This window comes from Labeo rohita, chromosome 17 (genome assembly GCF_022985175.1).
Source record: "Labeo rohita strain BAU-BD-2019 chromosome 17, IGBB_LRoh.1.0, whole genome shotgun sequence".
Taxonomy (NCBI): Eukaryota; Metazoa; Chordata; class Actinopteri; order Cypriniformes; family Cyprinidae; genus Labeo; species Labeo rohita.
This window is the reverse complement of record NC_066885.1, coordinates 8,549,310-8,559,941: the sequence shown is the minus strand read 5'-3', so window position 1 is coordinate 8,559,941 and position 10,632 is coordinate 8,549,310. Positions and strand designations below refer to the sequence as shown.

At 33.7% G+C, this 10,632-nt stretch overlaps 1 long non-coding RNA gene across 1 annotated transcript; it reads right to left on the bottom strand.

The window, feature by feature from the left end:
• Positions 1–6,106: 6,106 nt before the first annotated feature.
• On the bottom strand, positions 6,107–7,133 carry LOC127180168 (uncharacterized). The gene is made up of 3 exons (XR_007829594.1): positions 6,958–7,133; positions 6,651–6,772; positions 6,107–6,348 (listed from the first exon to the last, which is right to left on the bottom strand). It is a non-coding gene; the product is annotated as an uncharacterized LOC127180168 (long non-coding RNA).
• Between the last annotated feature and the right edge of the window lie 3,499 nt (positions 7,134–10,632).

The following is a 10,632-nucleotide window of genomic DNA, read 5'->3' as shown; positions in this document are numbered from 1 at the left end:
AAGCGGCATTCAGGCGCCCAAATTACCGCCTGCCCAAACCAACAGGATCTGCCCCCGCCAAGTCATTTGCATTTTTAAAAGAGACACATTAATCAATGCTTTGTGGACCTGCGCTGGCACATTCATCTTCCTCTCCTAAACAACAAATAGTGCGCATCAGGATGAAACTGCGCACATATGACACATGTATACATAAAACCGACTCATTTGCATCCTATTAGCATACCGAAATGATCCATTTGACACATTCATTCAGTAGATTTTGGATGGGGGTGGTCCATTATGCCTTTGTTGTGGAGTTCAACAGATGATTTTGTGTACAGGCATGCTTTACGGCCTGTTAAGTACTGAATGTTGTTAGCACATTGTGAAAAATGTCTCACACATTCATTTTATATACTCATATACTTTCTGAACTACTATTATGATTTTATATCGGTTTGCAAGTTTTTTTTTTTTTTATTATACTGGACTGTTCTCTGAGGTCCACTTATAAGGTTATAATGATTTTTACATAAAAAAAAACATAATAGGTTTTATGTTTTTTGTCCTCAGGGTGTCGGCGGGTCCTTAAAAAGTCTTAAACTATCTTAAATAACGTTTTCCTAATAAAAGGCCTTAAAAAATCTTAAAATGTCTTAAATTCAGATTCGATGGGTCTTAAATATTTATGGTCACATTACCGCTAAAATATCTTCAGTTTGAGGGACCTAATGACTGTCATTGGACAGACCAAAGATTTTTTTTCTCCCCCCGTGGTAGTTACTGCATCATCATCAGTCAGAATCACAGTAGCAGAATATAGGTTGAACTACCGTAACGCATTACAAGTAATGCAAGTTCCGTAATATTATTACTTTTTCCAAGTAACTAGTAAAGTAACACATTACTTTTTAATTGAAAAGAAAATATCTGAGTTACTTTCTTCAAATAAGTAACGGCAGTTACTTTTCCCCCTATTTATTGATTAAAAGCTCTCCTGTCCCCATGTTGAGAGAAATCAGGAGTAAGATGTTAGTTCTAGAAGAAATGTGAACATGCATTAATTCATCTCACTCACAAAAAACAGTATTCCTCAAAATGAATAAAAAACAGTGATTCAACTCAGAATATGATGCAAATGTGCAATAATTAAATATGCTAAAAATATCCTTTATGCATTTAATCCTGTTTTATTAACTGATGTGTTTGCTTCTGACCCTCAATAATCTTATTCAACCATACTAATAAGCAAAAATTACTCAAGATAATCTAACATTTGTTTTCCTTTTTTTTTTTAATGCTGAAGAGTTGATATTTTTTCTTCTGCGGTCTACTGTACAGACGTGAATTCACTTTTCTTAAAGCCTGAGGCTTTTGGTGTGAAAAGGCTTTTACATTTGCCAAAAAATTAACTTTTTATATTAAAAACAAACAAGCAAGCCCTAACCAGATTTTAAAAGTAACGCAAAAGTAAAGTAGCGCATTACTTTCCATAAAAAGTAACTAAGTAACGTAATTAGTTACTTTTTGGGGGGGAGTAACTCAATATTGTAATGCATTACTTTTAAAAGTAACTTTCCCCAACACTGCTCCACACTATTTTGTTACTGAATGATTCAGCGTTTTTGAACAAATCAGTTGAATGAATTAACTCAATGACTCACTAAATTACTGCTACCTACCGGTAGTTTAGTATGTTTAAGTATGCATTTTCCCTCCAACATTTCTTATTTGTATATTCATAAATTTATTTAAAACATTAATCTCATAACATTATTTATTGCAGTTGTAATTTTGAAGTGTAAATTATTTAATCTGACTGATAACAGCCCTATAGAATTTATCCATAAATTGTAATAATTTGACATGAAACGTGATGCATACTTTTAAAAAGTAAAAAGCATGTCAAAGCTAATAGAACACTGAAAATATTGCTTTGGAATAAATTGTTTACACCACCAAAAATCTTGGTGGTGTTGTACTTTTGTGGGGATATTTTGTGTGGAACATTGTCTAGTAGTAATAAATATAATTTATGACAGCAATAAAATTTAGTTTCCTTTTTACATTAAACACATTAAATATTACATATGTATGTAATATAATGTGTATTTCCACTATAGGTTTAGGTCTTACATTTCGATCAAGGTGATATTAAAAAAAGATCCTAATCCTGCAATCCGTGGTAAAATTAAGTGAAAAAGGACCAAGTTCTTACTGACAAACATCGGGTGCACTTCGGGTGTCCCGAGTTCGAATCCTGCCTCGTGGACCTTTCCCGTTCCCACCCCCCTCTCTTTCTCTCCCACTCACTTCCTGTCTCATTTATACTAAATTCATGAAATGCATCCTTGATCAATTTGATTCTTTGCAAATATAAACAATTATTTCCATAGTTCTTCCTGTTGTTTTCATTCAGTTTCCTTCCAAAGTGGATCCAGTAGAGTGTCATTCATTGACTTGCTCTGTCAGTGGTTTTCCTGCTGGTGCACAGGGAACCTGATGCAATTACTAAGCCATGTTAAATTAAGCACTGCATTTGTGCAATCAATCACCAGCCAGAGGGCGCTTCCCAGGAATTCATTAAAATACGCAAACAATCGTTTAAACATGGCTGCAGCTTATCTGCTGTCTTTCATGCTAACATTAGATGTCTACGTTCAAAGGAGTCTGAATGACGGAGCTAAAACACTCAGGGACGCGTCAGAGGACACACACAGCTTCCCATCATGTTGTCAGGATTTGCATATATGTGTGTCACAAGGCCTTGGAAACTAGGACGAGGACAAATCATATTTTTCTTGTTTCAGAACTGGATAAAGTGCTTTAAGTTTTCATTATCATTATAATAATCGTTAATAGTTTCTTCTTTCACTTTTTTCCCCATTAAGAGTGTAGTAGTAGAAAATGTAATAAGAAAAGACGTCATTAAAACAATATCGATCTTACAACATTTTTCATTGCATCAATCAAGAATGTGAAAATATTCATTTTTTCCCCTTAATGGAAATCTCAATGGAAATTTTACTTCATTTCTGTTTTGTGTGACTGTTTTATGTGCAACTGCTCTAAAATATTCATAGCGGCTCACTGTGGAGTGCAACAGAACACAAAGCAATACATTACAGTCAATATATTGTAGATGTTTTACATTTTCTGTCAGCGCTGAAGTGTTTAACTGAAGGATGTAGACATGTATATTTCTTCTGTGGAGCATGAGAGCTCGCAGAAACGGTAAATAATGCCGTATTATGTGCATAACACATGATTCCCAGCTGATGTCTGTGAACAAAGTGCTTTATTATCTCAGACCCCTGCAGTACCAGAATGCATCACTCCTTTGTGCAAAGCAAAACTCCTTTCCTATATAAAACTGAATACAATACAACACAAGTTAATTGGTCTAAAAATAAACCATACAGGTAAAAACAGTGTAGATGCTTGTGTATATATAACAGAGTCACTTTTGGTACATTTTGACCTCATGTATTGTTAGAGGAAAAGGACTTTCGTAAATGTGCTCCGGTCGAGCTCAGTCAGTTTAATTAGCTTGATTATTTACGCTGTCCAAATAAGTAAGAAAAAGTTCTTTGCTAAGGAGGATTATGGGTAATCAGCATCTCATTTGACTTCTCAGACTGCTTTCACACCCAACAAGGTCCAGTTCATTAAGAAATTTCTCCAAGGGTTCTGTAGATCTTGATTAAAATCACGTTATTAAATTAGCAGACTGCGTTCACAGCTTTGGGAAGATACTTTAATATTTAGAGCTTTAACTGAATATTGTTTTAAAATTACAGGTGTAATTTGTAAGAAACCTTTTGGAGACGTCATAGAAACATTAAAAACATTCATGCTGTTAATTAACACATGTTGTGAAGCAATGCATCATGGGTACTCTATCTCACTGATAGAGGAATATGAACAAACCCACATTAATGTGAGTCACATTAAGCGACATCTAGCTAATGAGGTTTTAAAGATGCACTCAGTAGTTTTTTCCTCATTTTTTGTTAATAAATGAATGATGCTTTTGAAAAATGTTTATAATTATGTATTATGTTTTTCATGAGCATCAAGTCATATTCCTAATAAAAAAGGAAAAAAAAAAAAAGACCTGAGATACTGTTCATTATATCAACTCATCTCAGGGTCTGTTTATTTATTTTAATTTAATATTTTATTTTATTTTATTTTATTTTATTTTATTTTATTTTATTTTATAATTTTTTCCACTACAGGATAAAAAAAAAAAAAAACAGACTTCATAACAAAATCCATATACACTCGCAATTCTGAGAAATTATCAAAATTGCAAAATATATATGAGTTTGCGTCATGCAATTCTGACCTTTTCCTCAGAATTATGAGTACACATTTGGCAATTTTTTTTTTTTTTTTTTTTAGAATCTCAAAATTCTTACTTTTTTTTTATTGTGCAATTCTGACTTTATATCTTAAAATTCTGATTTTTTTTCTCAGAATTGTGAATTTATATCTCACAGTTCACAAAACGTGAGAATCATAAGATGTAACGACAGAATTGCAAGATAAAATATTCCACTTTTTCCCCTTTTTTCTCTGAATTTCTTTGTTCACATCTTCTAATTCTGACTTTTGTCCTCTGAATTTCTGAGTTTGTTTTGCGACTCTGACTTCATATCTCAGAATTCTGACTTTTTTCTCAGAATTGTGTATTTATGTCTTGCAGTTCACTCTTAGTTTTGTTCCCTTTTTTTCCTCTGAATTCTGAGTTTACGTCTTGTAATTCTGACCTTTTCTGTTTCTTTGAGTTTGTTGACTTTATATCTTAGAATTTTATCTTTTTTCTCAGAATTGTGAATTTATGTTGCAATTCTGAGAAAAAGTCAGAATCATAAGATAAACAGTCAATTCAGAATTTTTTCCCCATTTTTTTCCTCCGAATTTTGAGTTCATATATTGTTTCTCCTCTGAGCTTGTTTTGCAACTTAGACTTCATATCTTTCAGTTCTGACTTTAAATCATAGAATTCTGACTTTTCCCAGAATTGTGAATTTATATCTCGCAATTTAGAGAAAAAAAGTGAGAATCGTAAGATATAAAGTCAGAATTGCAAGATAAAAATTCTACTTTTTTCCTTTTGTCTCTGAATTCTGCATTTACATCTTGTATTTTTGACTTTCTTTGAATGAGTTTGTTTTGCAGCTTTGCCTTTACATCTTGCAATTCTGACATTGTCTTAGAATTCTGTCTTGAGAATCGTAAGATAAAAAGTCAGATGGCAAGATAAAATGTTTTACTTTTTCCCCCTTTTCCTCTGAATTTGGAGTTCACATATTGTAATTCTGACTTTTCTCCTCTGAATTTAAGTTTGTTTTGCAACTCTGACTTTATATTTTATAATTCTGACTTTTTTTCTCAGAATTGTGAATTTATACACTGTAAAAAAAAATTCCGTAAAAAAACGGTAAAAGTACTGGCAGCTCATTACCTGGACTTTGTACCGTAAATTTACAGCCCGTTAATTTACAGTCTGCCACCGGTAAAAAAACAGGACTTTTTCTGTTTTAATGGTATATTTATATATTTATATATACATAAAGCAAATAAATCCAGCACAATATACAAATTGAACATGGTTTATTTTTACTTCATGTAAACATTCTTAAAAGTGCATTCAATGGCTTTTGTTTGACTTAAGTGGGTTAGGACTAAACAACATCAAATACTCAATTCATTTAACAATGTGTCAACTCAGGCAAAATAGCTGTATTGTAAAAGATAGTTTAGCTTTAAACAGTAACGGACAGAATTTACAAAATAAAAGAAAACATGAGCATCTGTACAATACAGGTGTTGTACTAAAAAGTGGTCACAAAATTTAAACTTCAAACTGTACAACAGTCAAGTCTCAAAACTTTTTTTCTTCTAAGAGAAAACAATATTGTTTAGAGGGATAGTTCACACAAAAAATGTTAATTCAGTTAATTACTCATACCATTCCAAACCCATAAGGCTTTCATTCATTTATAGAACACAAATTAAGAGTATCTGGGTACTTTCTGTCCCTCTATTGATTGTCTATGCAACTACCATTTTCAAGGTCCAGAAAGGTATAAAGTATGTGACTCCAGTGGCTTGACAACAGAATTTTGAAGTTCATTATAACAGAAATATCATTGAAGTGATGCAATTCATTATATGGGATGTATTCTTTACCATTTAACTGAATGTTTAATGCAAGTGCCATGTTTTTCAATTTAAAAACTCAAATATTACATGGATTTTTGTTTGGAATTGTTCATGCAAGAGTCTTGGAGGAATGCATAGCCACTTGGTTGCCTTCATCTCAAACCACGTTCAGGATTTCTTCACAGGAAAATTCTAAAAGAAATGGATATGACAAAAAAATGAAATGAATTAAACTGAACTACAGAGTAATATGCAGGTTGGAGTGGAAAAGTAGTCATACAGTATTTTAAGTTCATTAAATCAACTGCAATCCATAATACTTTCCAATTGTTTACACATTGCTTAACTTACATTTCCAATAGTCTTCATTTGCATCGGTCATATGAGCTCGTCAAATCAACTATGTCCTAAAATATACTTCATTATTTTCAACTAAATAAACAGCAACACGACCAAATGCTTCATACACTTTTTATAACATACGTGTTGCTTACTTCTGTATGAACTCCAGAGTAAGTGCCGCCTCCTCTGGGTATTTTGTAGCTCACAACCGCAACAGGAAAGAAGATTTGTTCATTAACTTCTCAAACGACAGCAATCTTGAACTGCCCATCACCTTAAACAAAAAAGACATTACAAAATGACCATATACATAATGACAAGCATCTTTGAACACCTTTGAAGGCGTGTTCAGCAAACAACTTAACATTATTGTAAAAGTCAACAGAATAAATGACTCAAAGACTCAATTTCTTTTCAATATTGAACATTAATGTTAAATGAAATAGAATACAAACCCACCTGGTTGCCTTCACCTCAACCCTCATTTAGGATTTCTTCACAGGAAAATTCTAAAAGAAATGGATAATGATAAAAATGAAATGAATGAAACTGAACTACAGAGTAACATGCAGGTTGGAGATGGAAAATCAATCATACAGTATTTTAAGTTCATTAAATTAACTGTTAACCCTAATACTTGCCAATTAAAATATTTGTTTATAAATTGCTTAACTTACATTTCCAATGGTCTCCTATTTACATCTGTCAAACGAGCTTATCACATCATCTGTGTCTTACAATATACTTCATTATTTTCAATTAAATAAACAGATAGACATTTCATAACATACGTGTTGCTTACTTCTGTAGGAATTCCAATGTAAGCGCTGCCTCTTCTGGGTATTTGTAGCTCACAACCTCAACAGTGGTCATTAACTTCTTGAACGACATCAATCTTGAACTGCCCATCGCCTTAAACACAAAAGACATTACAGAATTACCATATACATATTGACAAGCAGTTTGAACACACCTTATACACACAAGGATGATAACATGCAAAAGTAATCAATCCAATCAATTTGGTGACGTTAGCACGTCGTCTGTGACGTGGCTTCCGACGCATCAGACAGCAAACAACTTCACATTGTTTTGAAAGTCAACAGAATAAATAACTCAATAACTATTTTCTTTCTGATACTTAACACTAATGTTAAATAAAACTGTTAATAAAACAGAATACAAACCCATGATAAGAATGCAGGTGTGCTTGAGATTCACAGTACAGCAGCAATCACGTCCTGTCATTAGAAAAGAAAACGAAAGAAACACAACGGTCATTTTGACATAATGTCGTGTGCATTTGTCCATTAGAGTGCGACAGATAACTCGAGGAGCTGACGTTACCGGACCGCTGACCTGAAGCGGCTTTTGGGCGCGGCTGCCACGCGTCGGACGCCTCTGTTTACACAGTCGCTTCACAGACAGCTTGCTAGTAACGTTACCGAATTAGTTTGTGTTTTGCATTTTATCTTCCGTGTGTGTAAAACAGACAATAAAAGGTCAAAACTTACCTCATTTGGCAGAAAACTCCACGAGGAAGATGTGTGACCATATGCAGAGAAATGTTGAGTGCGACGACTCCGACGTTCATTTGCCAAACAAGCCAGACAGCAACTAAGTTAACCTTACGTAAACAATTTATGTGACATTTAACTCGTTTACCACGAAGAGTATATGGAAAAACATGTTTCCCAAATTCAAAAGCCGACATTAAAATGAAACTTTGACCGAGAAACTCTCCGCGTCTTCTCTTCACTGTTTTCGCGCCTATGTAAGCCACCAACGTTCTCGTTCCCGCAATGCAAAGCGTAATTCAAAAATACGGAAAAACACCTGTAAAAACCAAAAACGGAAAATTTCCTGTAATTATTAGGGTATATTGTACTGTATTTTTACGGATTTTTTTTACAGTGTATCCCGCAATTCTGAGAAAAAAGTGAGAATTCTAAAATATAAGGTCAGAGTTGCAAAACAAACTTTCTGAAAAGTCAGAATTGAAAGATTAAAATTAAAATTTTAATTTTTCTTTTTTTCCTCAAGTTCACATCTCATAATTTTGACTTTTCTCCTCTGAATTTCTCAGAATTTTTTTTGCAACTCTGACTTCGTATCTTAGAATTCTGACCTTTTTTTTTTTTTTTTTTTTACTCAGAATTGGCTTTTTTCTCAAAAATGTGAATTTATATCTCGCAATTCTGAGAAAAAAGTGAGAATCGTAAGATATAGTCAGAATTGCAGGATAATTTCTTGTTTTCCTCTGAATTCTGAGTGCACATAGAATTCCATAATTCTGACTTTTCTCCTCTGAATTTGTCTGTTTGTTTTGCAACCCTCACTTTTGTATCTTGCAATTTTATTACAAAAAAATTAGCAGTTACCTTTATTTTTTTTATGCTGTGGTGGAAACAAGATTCAATCTTGCATTTTGACATGACATCCACTCTGTTCAGTAGACATTCACTCTTATTTATAATAGACAAGCGTTACTCAGATTTCTGCCACACCTCATTGTGTGAGATGAAGTGGGTGAAGTGGTCTTGTCATAGCAGCATCTTCACTGCAGTATACACTAGCAGGGCTAATTTTAGACACGTCTGTGTTCTTCTGTTGTTTTTCTGCTCACAGCAGGTGTTTTTGTCAAGCTTCTTCCATCTTGTTTATTGGAAAGCCTAATCCCCCGCAAGTCATTGATATTACCTGCCTCAGGTTGCAAAAGTGAATAATTGAGCTGGGATTATCAGGGCAAGCGGGTAAAGCAGCCTCGACTTCGGTAAACTTTTCACAATGAGAGATGAGGTGCTGCTGCCTCCGTCCTGGCCCCTTCCGTCTCAGAGGCAGAAAGGCACATTTAATCAACACAAACACGGCTATAGCAACTTCAGAGGCTACTTGTAGCACTAAGTGTTTTAATGTTCAACTCCGCTTAGCGATTAAAGAGCTCACTGAGAGCACATGCCTCTTTCTTTCCCAGTGGCCTTGCCGTGAATTTGTTTGGATGCAAGAGCTAATTCATTTTGGGAAAGCAAAGGCAGTCTGAAAAACAGGCCATCTTGATTTAGCCTACTTCTCTTAGGATTTAAAAAAAGTTAGTAACTGTGTTTTTTATTTGCTGATGTACATATATTGCTGATGTGACTTAGATCTGTTTTTCTCATGACAGTGTGAACAGCGCAAATCACATGGAATCTGATCTTTTCAATTCTGATTTGTGCCACTTCCATATGTGGTACTAAATCCGATACAGGTCAGATGTTTCGCAATGCAACCACAGTCTGAAGGGTCTTATCAGAATTCATGCGACTTTTAATAGGTATTTTTCACATATTTAGTTTATTTAACTGTAAAATTCTAACATAATGTGCAATTTTCAAATGCAAGGTGTCATTTTTTTCACAAAACAAATAGCTTTTAAATAGGTACAGTTATTGACCATTAGAGTTGTGTGGTGAGTTTGTAAACAGAATTTAAATACACAAAAATAAACAACAGGAATACATTTTCTGATTTTTATTTAGAAAAAAAAAGAGTATGAAATCCAACACTTCATACTTGAATATTCAACTATATTACATATATACAATTGTTTTTATGACTCTGGGTTGCACAGTTTTCATTCAAGAAACTTTTTTGTTCATGCACGCACACATATACATATACATATACATACGCACATACACATTATAAAGATGCACACACCACATGTGAAAAAGTCTCACTCAGCCTGCTCCCAAGTCTCATCAAAAATCATCACATTTTGTGCTGTTTACTCCTTTTTCACCATGTTTTTGTTCGTTTTTTTTTTTTTTTTATGCAATCCAAATCTCAGCACTCCATTCAAATTCTTCCTTCCTGCTCTCCCAGAAATCTGCCGTCATTTGCTGACAGAGTGCAAGAAATTACTGCAATAAGCTATACATTGCCGGAAAGCGCATATTGTCTACTGTCAGAAGCAATTTGAATTGTTTTGATAGTGCAAACGATTGAAGAGTTATGGTAACATGAATCAATCTTGGTTTGATGTGTCGGCGCCGACATATCCGGTTTAAAGGGGTTAAGACACTCTAGATAAAAAAAAAGTCACTTTTATCAAGTTATCAAAGTTTATCAAGTCAAAGTTATCAAGACAGTTGT